Raw genomic sequence first — 17,345 nt, 5'->3', positions numbered from 1 at the left:
TGCGGACTGCCCTGCCTGTGGGCTAAAAGCAACATTGGACCATGTGTTGTGGGAGTGTGAAGCCATCGGCTCTTCCTTCAGCGAGGATACGTGGGCTGCGCTCTTGGGCAGCCCCGAACTCAGCGACCAAACCCTGGCCGTCCAGAGTGCCCGCGATCGGGCCGTCAAGCGCGGCTTGGCGGTCCCTACGTGGGACTAGCTGGGTGTCGCGGGGTCTCCCCTGCGTCTTTTCTGGACCGAAATAAAGTTACTTCGCTCACTCAGGGAATGTAATAGGGGCGAACGTCGCCACTGGGATGACTGGCGCTGCCGTCGGTATGACATGGTACATGACGTGGTATTGGAGGATCACGGGGCACACATGCTGCGTTGGCCGTGCTGGAAGTATCAGAGCAGGCTGGTGATTAAAGAGACAGACAACTTCGCATAACATGAATCGAGATAACCCCGCTGCCGGAAAGATTGACTATCCTATTGGCTAAAACGAACCCTGTTTTTTTTTTTCATTACACGTGGACTTGTATCTTTAATTATTCACTAAAATTCGTGAAATATGACCTTTGGCACCCCTCGCGGCAAAAACATGAAGATGCTTAAGTGACCTATCACGCGACCTTCTACTAGTGTACGCGCTTCTAGTTTTTTTTTTCTAGTAGTATTGAAATGCAGTTCACTTTCTAAGTTTTTCTAACTTACAGTGCGCAGATACCGTACAGACTCGTGTAAGGGCCGCACTCGTGTGAGGACCGCACCCCCAATTTGGCGGCCCAAAATTCTGGGGGGAAATTTTCCAACGAAGAAGCGATCGCGTTCGGTGCTCCGATGCCACGAGCGAGCATCAACGAATTTTCATGGGCTGCGTACGTCCCCGTTCCGCTACTAAATCGCTACAGCCAGGGTGTGCACAAGACCCGGGATGTGCACAAGTCGCCGGCTGCGCCAGCAACATCTTGACCGAAAGGTTCGGTCCTGTGCAAGAACCGCACCACGTCAAAATTGCGTAAAAGAATTGCGACCCTTACACGAGTCTATACGTAAGACTTGGTTTGTAGGGAGTAGAAAGTGTCGTTGCCTTCGTTTTCGATGAGTTGGCTTGGCTCGTCTATCCGCAGAATAAACGACTCCGGGGCCATCCAGCCATGACGTGGGCGTGTACTCGGGGAAAAACAGGATACGAATATAAAAAAGGTATGTCCAATAACGCCAACTTATTGTACCAGCTTTTTATTTTCTAAAGTGGTTGAAGAGGTCAAAATATAGTTCGTTAACTACAGTTACACTTCCGTGAAAGCAGAATGATGGGCGGCTTTCATAATTTGCGAGGCGAGCCATCGGCGTCGCTCTCACTTCTTAGTGTTGCTGGAGGAGGGTCTCTTTCTTTTTTAGAAGCTGCTCGGAACGAAAAATTCTGATTACAAAATATCCATAGTAACCGCTGCAGGTATAAACACTACCTAGGGTAAACTTTTCGTTGCGCAATAAAAAACAGGGTCCTTAAAAATCGGTTGTCGGTCCATTTAAAGCTTTAGTGGGCGCCAGGGATGCCTTAACAGCGCTGCAGTTCGCAGCTCACTGATGATTAAATAATAAAACGGCAAAACAATTCAGAACTAAAAAGAATGACTCGTCGCGAGCGGCTTACGCGTGTCCACGTGGGCGACAATGTCTGTAGCTGCACAGCGAAAGTATTTTCCAGGAGCTCCTGGAGCGTTCGCACAACGACGTTTGCTCTTGTTCTGTAAAACATTCATATGCTGCGACCTTAAGTACACGACACGATGCGAATACGCGCGTCAAGTAGATGCAGCGATCATTATAATCAGAAAACTGCGCGGAGAATTGGACAAGGGAGAGAGAACACCACCTTGTCCTGCCGGGTCTCTTAACATCCCGCTTTCCTCGTTGTTTTTTCTTACATGAACTCGAATACCAAGCTCAAATTCAGCCGTATTTGCAATATACCATATTGACGCAATAGTGTTAAAGGCCCCGCGTCACCTAAAAGCCGTCGTCGGCATCTTGTGAGCGAAAATTGCCGTATGTATATATTAAGTGCATGTATATACCACGCTTCGCTATATGACATATGCGATATATGCGGGCTATATTGCCACACCATTCTATCACTTAAGTTGCTCATATCTTGTCTTACATTTTTGACAAAGTTGGTCCTCGGAATGTTGTCAATGCATTCTCAACATTCCATGATAGCCCACAAACAAATGGCATGCAACAAAACACCGACAGCATATGCCTTTTATGTTAAATCTTAGACTGCAATATTAAAATTGCGAAACAAAAACAGAAACCTAAAGGTTTTTTTTTTTTGCGGCTGTGTACTATACCTCTGATATTGGCTCACGCAAGAGGCCGCGTTTTTACCAGAAAGCCCGCCTTCGCGCATAGCGCTCGCCGCTAAAGTTTCCTGGTAAACATTGCGGTTGCATAAGCTGCAGTTGCCGGGAACTGTGAGAAGCAGTCAGGAATCTTTGAATGCTATCGGACGTTCCGCCCTTAAAAGCGGAGCTTAGGCGTCATCCACATTTTTTAATCTGTGTTGGACGTTTTTAATCGCCTTGAAAACGCAATACCGCCTGTTCAGATGGTTTATCTGAAAGTGCTTGCATTACGTGCAAGGCAAATCGCAATGTCAATGTAGCTAAACAGTTGAATATTCGCTGATTGACTTAATTCTGCACTTTGTTACAAGTCAAAATTGTGAAACTGAGCAATTGTAAATTAGATGTCTTTAGCGGAAATCCTATGACCAGCAGCAATTTTCACTTCTCCATCCCCAAAATGTGTAAGAATATTGTCGTTCCAGTTATGTTTCACAAAAGCCGCCGTCTAACAGTTCGGAACTGCAATAACTGCAACTCCAATGCATACTGTGAACATTTTTGGGGGCGGATATCTCGTAAACATGCTATTGTCAGGATTTCTGCTAAACGCATATAACTTCAATACGCACTAATCCAGTTTACCCCCTTAAGGGTGTTTTGCGGTGTTTGTAACTAGCACCCTTACACGTTATAGCTAAAAGGCATTTCCACAAAACCGAAACACCAGTGGGTGCGTTGAGTTGCCATAACAGCCTTTTCTGTAAGAGTGCAGGCCATGCCATTACACCCACTTCTTTGAAGCCATGCATGGAAGCGCTATCCATTGTCGCGCCTTGCTATTCCATTGAGTAATCACCAGGCAGCACCACCTAGAAAGAGGACCACTAAGACGTGGTAATTACTGCGTGGCCCAACATATCTGTCACTAAAATCCGCTAGAAAACTTCTGTTTTGTTCCTCAGATTTGTGTTATGATACGGCAACAACACAACAATCAAGCACATTCTATGCACATCAGAGCCATTCCAACGCAGAGAACACGTACGCAAGGAACGTAAGTATACAAACACCGCTCACGCTGACAATATCCATGTACCTTCTAGCAGGCATATACAGGGTGCCCCAGCTAACTTTAGCCAGAGTTCAAAAATTATGCGAACGCCACATAGCTCGACAGCACAAAGGTAATATTGTTTGCCGTCGCTTGGGGATACTAAAATTACTTTTTCATTCTACCTAATTAGATAATAGGTCTTCATTAATTAATCAGCCTCTCGAATGTTATACTTAAATGAGAAGTGTCAATGAGAAATTTGTAGAGCAACATGAAAAACTCCCGATACAGCTTTCTATAGCTCAATACGTGCTACATAAAGTGTTTTTCTAAGCGTGAAAGCATCACGCAAATGCACGCAAAATTGCTGTGCGACTGGTGGCCCGAGGAACTTTGCGTGTATTCGCGGGCTTCTTTCACGCTCGGAAAAACTTTTATGTAGCACGTTTTGAGCTACAGGAAGCTGTATCGGGAGTTTTTCATGCTCTACAATTTTCTCATTGGCATTTTTCATCTAAGTATAATATTTGAGAAGTTCATTAATTAATTAGGACTAATTATGCAGTTAGGTAGAATGAAAAAAAATACTTTGAGTATCTCCAAGCGACGGCAAACAACGTTACCTTGGTTCTGTCCAGCTACGTAGCATTCACATATTTTTAAACTCTGGCTAAAGTTAGCTGGGAGACCCTGTACATGAGCCATGGTGTTTGGACCTGCAGTGCAGTACCAGTGTGAGTATCTCTTCTATGCAAACAAGCAATAAATATCCACAAAATATTTGTTTCGACCCAGTCATGCAAACATACAGACCTTAATATACCACACATACCTGTTTATATAATATCGCGGTATATTTAATGACTTTCGACTTACACAGTGGCCATGCATTGTTACTGCAGTTACTTCCAGTAACCAGAACGGTGGCAGCAGGTACAAATAACACGTGCTTTAACAGCTTTTAATTTCCTTAGCACCAGATAAGTGTTTCAGGCGAATAATGCATACTTACGGGAACGAAAAGGCTCTTTTGGTAATCAAAACAATATCCACATTTTTTGCAAATGTCTCTTTGGCAAAACAGTGCTTTTGATGGTGGAAATATCCTTAAGCGTGCCAAGTTGTTTGCAGGGTACGCTCATCTCGGTTTGATTTGCACAACTGTGATACGTGAATAATTGAAAAAGTATATTAGTACACATACTTAATTAGCCTAATTGCCATTTTCATTCGTCATAGAAGTAATGTTCCGCCACTTCATATAATCCACCTGAAGAAACCGAATGTCACGTTATCTTTCACAGCTGACCTAAAAAATATCTGTAACAATTAAAAAAGAAAGAAAAAGAAACGAAACAGACAGTATCATTCGCAGCGAAATGGAAACATCACGCAATAACAGAGCTGCGCAAATGCAATCGCTCGTTCAGAATGCGTCCGATCGCGGTTTCGAGACAACATTGTCTGCTATATAAGAACGGCGTACAACGCTAATATATTTTATAATTTCGCACACACACGCGCGCGCGCACACGCACGCACGTACGCACACAACATAATATAGACGGCTCAACGGGCTCCATTATGACGACCGCACACAGTGGCCACGCATTGTATATTGTGAAGAGCTAGACGTGTGTAAATCGTTCTCTGTTGGTAGTTTGCCCAGAACCAGCCACTTGGAATTTACCAACTACCATTGCGTTGAAGACCCTTACAAAAATGGTTAGGAGAGCGCCCGCGCGGTTGAGCCGTGTTATCACCAAGGTGGTTTGCTTACCCCGCATACCACGTCAGCGGTGCGCTTTCGGAAGATGGCGCCACCGCATGTCCTCGAGCCCAATAGTTGTTGCATTACCAGTACTAGCCTATGAAAGCGAGCGAGATCACTAAACGTAGAGCTAGGGTTAACAGCACCTTGCTATAGCTGAAATAGTTTACATAGACTTTACAAATCAACTGAGTGACCTGCGTCCCCGGCGAGCAGTGCGTCAATGCACATGCTGTGCGCAGTTCTTGATGAACAGCATTCCTTGCAAGGTTTAAGTCGAAGAAATGCTTCATAAACATTAGAAACCACTTATTACCTCTGGCTCTGCGACATCGGCGTCACCATTGCCTTGGTGACGCCAATCCAAGGCGGATCGTCTACGACGACATAGATTAAAAGATGCTGATTTCCTTGCAACGGAACAACAGCCGGCAATAACGCCGTCAACTGCCTTATTGCTTGCGTCACAAACTGATGCGGCGTCGGTTGCATGGTTGACGAACCGACGTATGGAGTCTCCCTTATTGAGAATACACGCTGTGACGTTCCCCGGCAAGTGCAAAAACGGATTCCTGCCAGGATAGTCACGATTGTCTGCCAGCTGCAAGAGAGTGCCAAATTGGGTTCGTTTGTACAATCGCAACATTTATGAGAGGGAACAGGCGAGCGCAAGTCAAATAGCCTCATCCGTCACGTGTTGCGCGGCGTCGTGGGGAGATGCAAAAATAAAAGGAGAGAATGACACCGTGTATACGGTCGTGCGCGCGGTCGTGCGCACATCGGCTCCTGCTTTGTTCGATATCTTCGGTGAGAAATTCATCTAAATCTCGATGATTTCTGCACCAACGGATGCACAAGGAAAAGAGGAACCCACGGATACCAACTTTTCGTCGGTTTTTCGAGCTGCTTCTCTTCCGTGATGCCGCGTTCCCCTCAGTCGGACGGCAAGGCCTAACCAGCGTTCTCCGGGCAGGGTTAATCCCGCCTCGTCATGACAGAGGGAATGGTTGTTGTAATGGAAGGAGACGATGTTCTGCCGGAAGAATTTGGTGCGGAGCACGGCTGGCGCTCCGCCGCTGTCAAGAAAAACGCCCTGCGCGTCTCTCGTCGCGACAGCACCCGTGAAGCGGCAAGCAGCGCGGGGCACCGCGAGTGTCTCAATGGCAGCAGGAAGCCCGTTAGCCTAAAGCACAAGATCATCAAGTCATCGCTAATGCCTCAGCTCCCTAGCTAAGGAACACTGAAAGATTATCGCCCGCCCCAGGGGAGGTCTCGATGTTTAGAAGACAGGCTCCGCTCGGCTTGGTCGGGCCGTCGCCGCCACGGCAAGACTCACGTCCGAGCAGGCTAGCCACGACATCGTCTGCCTCAATGCAACATGAAATATTATCGTCCTCAGCACCGCGTCTCGCGATAACGCAGACGCTTATCTAAAGATGAATTGCATCACCCTGGGAATCAAACAGTACGAACTCAGCACTTAGGAAGCCGCGCCGCACGCCACGGGCAAAGGAGTCATACGTCAAATGGGTGTATCGGAGGGCCAGGCCGACCTGGACAGAAGCACTCTCAACGAGAGAAATCCCTTAACTCTTGGAGCCAAGCGAATCAACAATAGCGAAACGGTAGTCATCGTGTTCGACGGCTACAAGGTACCCAACTTCGTTTTCTACGGCTCGGCGCTAGTCAAGTGCTCCTTGTACCTCAGGGAGCACGACTGCTGTTATGCCTGCGGTAGACTAATCCACAGAGCTGACGTCTGCCAAACGCCGGAGGACAAACTATGCAGAAAATGTGGGGCCAACAACCCCGACGAAAACCACACCTGCTCGCCTACTTGCGGCCTCTGCGGGGGCCCGCACGCCACAGCGGACAAGATTTGCAAGCAAAGATTCCAACTCCCGTACATCATTCGACGGAGGAGAAGGGAAAGAAATGCGGAATCCAGGAATCGAAACCCGCCACCAGCACAGAAAAGCGCCGGCAGCGAACCGGCGAGACCTTCGGGCAGGCGCTCCCGCCCGAGAAGCCGCTCGAGGTCCAGCAGCCATTCCAGGTCCAGGTCCCGGGGCCGCTCCAGATGGGGAAGCCACTCCCGTGGCCCACAGAACAGGGCCCGGTTCGAGGAGCAAGCCGGTCCTGGGAAACAAGGCGCCCCTTGGCAGACAAGGTGCGGAGTGGAGGGAGAACTGCCGAAAACGTAACGGGGGGCGCGGCGCCAGAGCATGGTTCGTCTGAAATAGCTCAGCTTAGGAAAGAAAATGCCGAGATGCGCAGCATAATCGAGTTAATGCGAGCCGGAATAGCAAAACTCAGAAAGTTTAATCAACCTCACCCCGTTCCAGTCCCTAGTTCAACACCCTCGGAGACGCGTCTCACCCTGTTCCAGTCCCTAGTTGAGCCTCCTCGGGGGCCCCCCTTTCCCCAAACTGCAGACGTTCCCATGGTCGTGGATGCGAGCCACTCGGGCAACCCAGCCAAAAGAAAGGCCGTACCCAGCATGCCCGAAAATGTACAGGCTAAAGCCAAGTCCGAGGTCAGAGAAATGTTGAATTCCATCTGCTACGAGATCAAGATTAACGAACGACTCTCCAGTGGATCAGAAGTTAGACGCGCAAAACGTCAAAATTCGATGCTTGTAAAACAGAATGCCAGAAATAGAGTCCAAGGTGCAGGAAATGGACATCAGGACGTCGACCCGCGTACGTCCCGTTTACTTCCCGGATGACGCGTCGGTACATACGCCGCCACCATTGCACATCCCCGGACCGATTAGTAGAACCATCTCCCTCGAGACCCTAGTAGCAACGCCGGAAGGCGCTCTATACAGCAAGGATGGGGCCACACACCCAATCTAGGATTTGGCAGTCGAACTGCAGGGGACTCCACCATAAAAGGTGCACCCCACAGCAGTTTGTTCACACTCACAAAGAAAAGCCACATGTTACATTATTGCAAGAAACGATGACTGATCAGGTATCATTCCAGGGATACAAAGCTCTTGCTCTCCGTGGGGATGGCAGAGGAATCCGCACATTAGCCAGCAGCAAGTTCGCTTTCGTCGCACACGATCTAGGGGTCCGGCCTAGCAAGACGGAGACCTCCCTAGTAGAAGTCATCCTAAGTCAATCCAACATCTCCAGCATTTTTATTCTTAACGTATACAGCAGTCCGCGCGATCACAACGTTTCAAAACCATCATGACTAGGGCAACGAAACTCGTCGGAAACTCTCCACTGGTTGTGGCCGGGGATTTCGATGCCCCCTTTCACGCGTGGAACTACTCGCACGACACGGCCAAGGCCAGGAGCCTGGGGCAGGAGGCGGGAGATGCGGGACTCTCTCTATTGACGGACCCAGCCTTTCCCACCAGACGCGGCACCTCCTCGACCAGGGACTCTGTCCCAGATCTCGCCTTTGTTAAAAACACTGGCTCAGCCGTGGGGTCGAATCTGCTCATACACCTCGGTAGCGATCATTACATCACGGCCACCAGTTTACAAGTGGAGCAAAAAAGAAAGAAGGCCTTCTCGGTCCCTGACCGAGACAAATTCCGTGAGGTTCGCAAGGCCCGCGCCGCCCATGGAGAAAAGCCAGAGAGTCTCGTCCAGTGGTGCACACTAATTCTGCAAGATGTCTGCTCCACCACCAAAACCATAGAGACGGATCTACAGACAGACAAAATGAATAGCAGGCTAGCACACGCTCTCGAGGCCAAGCAATCACTTCTCGAGAGGTGGAAAAGCCAACACTTGAATCGCAAGTTCAGAAAAAAGATAGCCGAGATCAACAAGCAGATCGACGAGCACTGCCAAGCTCTGTCTAGGCAGCAATGGGACGTAATTTGCAATTAAATCGAGGGGCAGATGCGCACGGGAGGCAAGTGAAATCTTCTCAAACACTTGCTCGACGACTACGGCACCAAGTCAAACCAGAGAAGTGTCCTCGCTAAAGCGCTCCACGAAGCCAAAAAGTCGTCTTCGGAAGAGGACGTGCTGGAGATGCTAGCTAACAAGTACCTGCCGCTCAAAACTGTGGCCGATGAGGCGGCATACCCAGTATACAAATGGAAGCCGAACTCCGCGCTGAACGAGCCTTTCAAAGTCAGTGAAATCTGCCGCGCCCTACACGACCTCAATGGTAGGTCAGCACCCGGCCCGGATCACATTAACAACAAGGCTCTCAGAAACCTAGAGGATGCATCGATCGAGTTTCTCACAGATCAGATAAATCAGATTTGGGAGAAGGGAATTGTACCGGAACAATGGAAGTTGGCGAAGGTCATACTCATCCCAAAGCCCAGTAAACCGCCGAGCTTGGACAACCTCCGCCCCGCCCCGTCTCACTGACGTCATGTGTAGAGAAGGTAGCCGAGCACGCCATCCATAATAGAATTGCCGAGTTTATCGAGACCAGCGACCTTTTCCCTCACAACATGATAGGTTTCATGCCTGGCCTCTCCACCCAGGACGCCATGAAGCTTATCAAGATCCAAATCCTGGAACGCTGCACTCGGGACACGAGATCCATCCTTGGTTTGGACCTGGAGAAGGCCTTTGATAACATCCCTCACGAGTTCGTTCTCGACGCCATCTCCAAGCTCGACCTAGGCTCGTCCTTCCATGCCTTCGTCAGGTCTTTCTTGAGCAAACGATGCGCCATCCTCAAGGCTGGAAATTTGGAATCAGAGAAAATGGAGCTGAGCAGAAGAGGCACCCCCAGGGGTCAGTCATCTCACCGCTCCTCTTCAGCATCGCAATGGCCGACCTCTCGAGATACCTAGGCAAGGTCCAGGGCATCGGTCACACGATCTACGCAGGCGACATCACTGTCTGCTGCGCGGGTGGCAGTGACGGACAAGTCGAAGCCGTTCTCCAGGAAGCTGGCGACACTACAGCGCTTTCTAACAGATACAGGACTCCGGTGCTCCCCAAAGAATCGGAGCTCCTCTCTACAGCCCAACTAGAAAGGGTCGCAAGCCACAGAACTGGAAGCCCCCCACTGAAATCGAGATTAATCTCTATCTCTGTATAAACTTGTAAACATTCGGTTACTAAATTAACAAGTATGGTGTCATGCGTGCACAAGCAAGCATGAACACATTTCATTCGATGACCGCGCACACTCGCTGTCAAAACGCTGTAGTGAGAAAGCGCGCGGCAGCAGCAGCGAGCGAATTGACCTTATTGCTGCCTCTCACTTAACGCGAACGAAGCGGCGAGAACACGGCACACACGAAGCTTCCAGCCCTCTACACACCTATACTTCATCTCACAAGCTGGTTGCAGCACTGTGGAAGCTATGCGAATTCTTAGCCTATAGGAAGGCCGAATGCCGCTCAAGATGTGCTCATCCTCGCCGCGTCGCCTGCTCAGTGTTTGCTTTCCATCCTTTTATATTCTCCGTGGTTCTCAGTATGGACCCTTTTCGCAGAGCGGTTGGTTCTAGAGAAACGAGATGGCGCTTTCGGCGGCGCACCGCTTTACGAAACGCATGTTGTTGCCTCAGCGACAGCGCACGAATACGAAACCATTACCGCTTCCACTTTGCTTCTGTGCGATCAGCTGCCAGGAATGCAATTGAGTTTTCACTAACGCACTGTGCTCCAATTATGCCGGATGGAATCATGCGGATTGAAGACATGGGCAGTGTTTGGCTGCAAAAATAGTGACTAGCGTATGGGGCTCTTGCTTTGCCCAGGGGGCGCTGCGAAAATGGTGCTAAAAAGCGCCCTCTGTCATGAACTGGGTAGTACAACAGAACACCTATACGGTAGTACCAAGCTCAGTCGTCTGCTTTGGAAAGCACGTTTACAATATGGAACCGCCACTTTCGGTTTTGTTGTACCACGGCTTGCAGCGAATATCGGGCGCCGAAGATTTTTTCAGGGGTGGCACGCTGCGTAAAGGCAATAAATTATACAACGCCGAATACGTGTACGCCGTTGAAGAAATAAGCGGCGAAGTTTTAGCGCCGTGTCAATCGCAAGTGAAGCGAGCCGCATAGGAAGTTGAACATCAGGTAACGTTTGCACGCTGCTAGATTCAGGCACACACACGCGAGGAAATTCTTGCTATAAATGAATTCACAGCAACGATAAGCAGACATCATGTGTACGGAACTGCTCGAGCGCACGACGGTACGCGCGGCGACGGCAGCAGTCTTCCAGCCCACGGCGATGTACGAACTGCTCGAGCGCACGATCGCACGCGCCGCGACCGCAGCGGTCTTTCGACTTGCCGCGAAACGGCGGGCCTCCTGCAATCTTTGTTGACTGCATGCCGCTAGACAAGTAGTTATGCCTGCACTGTAGTAGCGGCCATCTGTCCCTTTAGCAACTGATAAATAACTGATGCAATGCATGAGCTCGCAGTAACGTACGTGCGAATCGCGTTGCAGCGCGAGCTCGTGCGCTGCTCGCTTGATGTAGCTTTTAATGACGGCGCTCGAACATCGAATATGTGCTGCAATCAATACTACCTTGCTGCGCTGCCTCAACATGCTCAACGGTCTCGAATCGTGAATCACCAGCCATGCCTGCTGCTATATGTCGTTCTGCCGTCGGAATTGTCGGTGCAAAAGACCGAATTTTAGAACGCAAATAATGAAGCAAGCTTCAAGACAGGCGAAGCAGTCAGCATGGCGCGAAGTTTCGCTTAGCCAGCACGAAGAACTGCTGCTATCTATAGCGCGCCCGACGCTCCGCTTCGTGAGGCCTTTAAGGAAAACGGTAGAATCTGATGTTGGGATTCAGACCTTCTTGTTCATGGCAGCCCACGACGCAGAAGTAACGACAGTGACGCGTTTTCGAGGCTCAGCTAGGTCTCTCCGGATCGGCGTCGCCGATTCCTTCTGCTTCCAGCATTAAATCTCACGGAGAGTCCATTTTCGTTAAACTATAGGCTGCGGCGAACTTGCAGCGTGGTCTGTGAGAAGTGACGAGCTTTTTCGCACTATCAACAGGGCAGAAAAAAGCGCGAATCGACGCAAAACTCGGGCTAGAAACGTGCTTCGCTACAGCCAGAGTTCAATACCACCCAAACTGGTACTACCCAGATAACGTTTCGCGCGCCACCACCAGGCGCCGCTGCTATACCTCAAACTCCGGCGCAAGACGCCCATTAAGGAATGGAATGAATCTGTGTAGCCAAGTTCGCGGACCGTTGCCCCCTTCAACTGCAGTCCATACATATGTACGGCTTTCTTTGAGGATACAGAAATTTGCTCATCCGCCAGCGTTGTATTACTAACGTCCAAAGAAAGTGCTTCAGCCCTGGAAGGTAGGCAAGAGTGAGTACCTCTCGATCGTTTAAACGACAAAGGGAGTAGCACCACTTCCTGTCATAGTACGTTTCGCGCACAGCATCTAAACACATCTACCCCAACTGGCATGGAATCTTACGCCCACTCTATCATCAACGTGTCAATAAGTGAATGGGAGCACACTTGAATGTATGCGCACCATATACACACAATGAATGATGGACTACACCAACAGCTCATGAATGGTCGAAGCTGAATGTTTCGTGATGGTCCACAAGAGTAAGCGAATTACTAGAGATGATGCATTTTGCTACAAGGTATTACAATGTAGAAAATGACGACGTTTCAAGCCTTGCGCGCAGCAAAAGCAAACCAATTGGAAATGAGCCCACCCGCTAGCGATTAGGACAGGGTAATGAGATCGCAGGGAGAGGCCTTCGTCCTGTAGTGGAGATGAAATATGCTGCTGCTGCTGATGATGATGATGAATCAGAAAGTGACCCCATCAAGGAAATTTTCTGAGTCAGAAATGTGACAAGCCGCTGCTTCAACATGTTTGGCAAATAAAAAAACTCGGAGCAAAACACACTAATCCTGATTCAGTTCATAAGCGGAAAGTTCAGATAGCTTGGAATACATATGTAGCCTCGCTTTTAAAACAAGCACCATACATGCTGCTCGTGCCATTTGAACATGACTTAACCAGCTCCCAAAGTGCTTTTGCATGTTCTCTGAAGCTGTGACCAGAACTTCATGTCATCCATTCATTCAGTCTACGATATCACCCGAAACAGAAGTTTGCTAATCTGCACCGGCGTCACACACACCCACTGTAACCGCGGAAGCAATGGAGGTAGTTAAGGCAAGTAATAGACGTGTCACCATGTGATCAAACATGGTAGTTTCAATGGAATACTCCATGCGATTGCCGCAAGAAGGGTCATTTTCCATGGAGCCGATTGTTCTAGAGAAACGAGATGGCACTATCGAAGGTGCGCCGCATGTAGCCTCAGCTACAGTGCACGAATGCAAAACCATGGCAAAACCATTACCGCTTCCACCTTGCTTCTGTGCGATCAGCTGGTGGAAATGCAACTGTTTTTGCCAACGCACTGTTCTCCAATCGTGCTGCAAATTGTGGAGCAGTGGATTGAAGACATTTGCAGTAGGTGGCTGCGAAGATAGTGACTGGCATATTAACAAATGGAATGAATCTGTGTGACCAAGCTCACGGGCCACTGCTACATATATAAGGACAGCCTGTGTTGCTGGCCCTTCACAATGCATGACTTTTCCCAAGAATAAAAGACTTCGCTCATTCGCCAGCGTTGTATCGCTAACTCTCAAAGAAAGGACGTCAACCCCGGAACGTCGGCAAGAGTGAGTACCACTCGTTATAAACAGTGACAAAGGGAGCAGCGCTGCTTTCTGTCACAGTAAGTTTTCTGCATGTTATCTACACCCATGTAACCCAACTGGCACGCAAACTTACGCCCAATCTGTTGCCAACGTATTATGTATAACTGAATGCTCACACACGTGAGTATATGCGCACTTTACATACACAATAAATGAGAGACTACACCGGCAGCACAAGAATGACCCAAGCTGTGTGTTTTGTGACAATCGACAGGAGTAAGCGAGTTACTAGTGATAATATGCATACAGCTTTACTACAAGGTATTACAATGCACAAGACAGCTATGTTTCATGCCTTGTGCACAGTAAGAACAGATCTATCAGAACTGAGCACACTCATGAGTGATGGCAGAAAATAATGAGATAGTGACTGCACCGAGGAATATTACCAAGTTAGGAACGTGACAAGCTACTGCTTCAAAGTATTTACCAAATAAAGAACGAAGAGCAAAACACACTCATCCTTATTCAATTCATAAAGGGAAAGCTTGGATAGCCTGGAACACATATTTAGCCCCACTTTTAGAGCAAGCACCATATACGCTGCTCGCACTGTTTGGACACAGCTTAATCAGCTCCGAAAGTGCTTTTACATGTTCTCAGAAGCCCTGGCCAAAGCTTCATGTTGCCCACCCAGTGAACGTCTATGATATCTCCCGAAAGAAAGGTTTGCTAAGCTGTGCCAGCATCATACACATCCATTGTAAACGCGGAGGCAGCTGAGGCAAGCAATGGATGCGTCACCATGTGCTCAAACATGGCAGTGCCCATGGGATTGCCGCGAAATGGTTCAATAAGCAGAGTCACAAATGTGAACGGCCTGCACGATGCAGTGACCAGGTGGCCCAGAGATCAACCAGACAAATACACAGAGCGCAGTAACCAAGTTTATTCAACTTTGCTGCTCGTATAAATTTCCAGCAGGAACATAATCGTGAACACGTCTCTTTAAATGTTTAAAATGTTTTACACTTGGTTACAGCAACAGTAGCACTGTTCAACTGGTTATGCTCTGCGCCACCAGGTGGCTGCACCGTGCAGACCGCTCTCGTTTTCACCAAAGCACCTCTATCACAGTGGTAGTAGAGTAGTAATATGGAAGGCATGGAGGAAAGAGTACATGACGAGTCATGGAGTACCTCCATCAGTCAAGGTACTCCATCATGAGTTTCTTCCTCCATGATGGAGGGGCCTTAGTTTACCTTTAGTTTGCACTGCCACCCATCTGTCAAAATTCCCAGCTTGCCTGCGGTTTCCTGAATACCAGACACGCTCGGCACTGTGACTGCTTGGATAGCTCTCATGGAGGATTGACGGCCATGCGGCTAGCAGAGAGGTTGGGAAGTCTTCGCGTGCTGGCTTCAAAACAACCCAAAGTAGACAAAATGACGTCATATCATAACACAGAGTTAGTGAAGGCGGAGCTTAGCCCCACTCACTCGGCAAATGAGTTGAGGAGAAAAAGCGTGGCTATAGGGAGGAAGGTAACTTGTAATCGCCTGTAGCTCTCTTCATGCGAGATGCTTCACTTAAATTGTGGTGCTAAAGTTTTACTGTAGCTGTACACTACGTGTCTACAAAATCTGTCCAAACCGTTTCAGGGGCACTTCAATCGGTCCGATCAGCGGCCTTCTCTTCATTCATTTCCACTAACAGGCTAGAAGCTACACAGGGAAGACAGCAAGGGGCGCAAGGGAGCAATTGATGCTACAGCTACTGTATATAGCACCATATACAGTAACTTAATTGATGTGGCTTTAATCGATGCCCCACTGCGCCCACCCAAACATTGAATGCGAGACGGCTCTTGGTGCCACCCCTTGGCGGCTGTGGTGTCTATGCGGCGCTTTTCCTGCCGGAGGCCACGCGCAGCAGATGCAGCCTGCACAACTGAGGTTTAGAACGGAAGTGCAAATATGAAATTTTTTTTTCTGCCTTTTTGAGGCCACAGACATATATATTTCTCAATTATTTAACTCAAATTAGCAATAACTGCATTCCTGAGAATAATGTTAATTCTAGGCCGATCACGAAATTGTTCTAAGGTGGTCACGAAATCAGCCAATAGCTGCTGTGCGTCCAGGTGCTTGTGATGACGCCGTGTGATGACATTGCAGAAGTGAAAGTAAGCAATCTTTCACTGCTTTTGACATGAGATTGTAAATTCTCTGCTGCATGATGATGTTTGGCTCATATGTTCACAGAAGCCTCGTTAACAGATCGATAATGTTTTCTTTGTAAGTTCAAAGTGTTTCAGGTCACCTTTAAGTATAAGGGTGTGCGAGGATTCAAAAATTTTGAATAACAAATTGAATATTGTCCAATTCAAGCCTTCTAAGCGAATAATCGATATTCATAAATATGAATATTTTAAAAATATTTCATGTGGTCAACTGTGCATTAAATCCCAACACCCATAGCAAACAAAGAGGAAGAGAACAGTGGAGCAAGCTATAATACATTGCTCAGGGTTTCATGTATTTCTTGCTAAACTGCTGTCAGTTGCCCTCGCGAAAAAGTTCTGAGTATGCAACAAACTGCTGATTTGTTCTTAATGGTCCATTTGTGCATTTAATAAACAATGCCTCCTAACATGCAATGTAATGATAGGAGCTTGCTAACATTGTAAACACCTATACAAGGATGTGAATGTCATATTATGTTAATGGCAAAAATGGCTCCTCGATATTCGAAAGGTATTCAGTATTCAATTTTATTTGTTTTTGGAGTTATTTGGCCCATATTTGATTCAGTCTCAAAAGTAACTGCTCACACACTCCATCCAACCATTGAGCCATTTTGGTGCATAGTTTGTTTAGCATGACAATGCGAACTGTATGCTATCACTGCTGGCACAGGTACCCTGCCAAAAGCGGCAGAGAGTCCACAGAAGCAGCTATGATAGTATAACACCTGGTGACCCCATAAAAATTAAACACGTTAGCAAATGGTAGTGGAACAAACTGCAAGAGAAGCAAAAGCTTAAAGGGACACTCAAAGGGAAATGAAGCTGCATTGCATTAATAAATTGCCCTAAGAAAAGCTTCTCTTATTGTGAGAGGAGGCATGGAAAGCCAGAAAAGATGCAAGAACAAAAGCCAGAAGGCAATGCCACCTTGATATTCCTACCAGAAGTTCCTACACCAGCTCAACGTAAGGCAATGGCTTTGGACAGCATCTGCGAGGGCTTAGTTAACAATGTATTGGCAAAGATGAACTCGAATGTATTTGGAGAGAGCCCGAGATTGAGTTAAGCAAGTTTCAAAAACTTTTACTGAGCCACAGTGGGCCAGGTATAAAAATACAATGTGAAATTTGTGACGCCCCACTGACGTACAAGCACTGGGGTTTCAACATGAAATTCTTTTTAAAACGGAACTTCGACCGTCATTTTCTTTCCTAATAATCAGCCTATTTATCATGAAATTAATAGAAATGAAGTTCTTAGAGTCAGTCTAAGGTCACTGTTTTTCTCTGTAACGTTTTCAATATATCA

Source organism: Dermacentor variabilis, chromosome 4, assembly GCF_050947875.1.
Source record: "Dermacentor variabilis isolate Ectoservices chromosome 4, ASM5094787v1, whole genome shotgun sequence".
Taxonomy (NCBI): Eukaryota; Metazoa; Arthropoda; class Arachnida; order Ixodida; family Ixodidae; genus Dermacentor; species Dermacentor variabilis.
The sequence above is the reverse complement of the archived record's forward strand: the minus strand, read 5'-3'. Positions refer to the sequence as shown.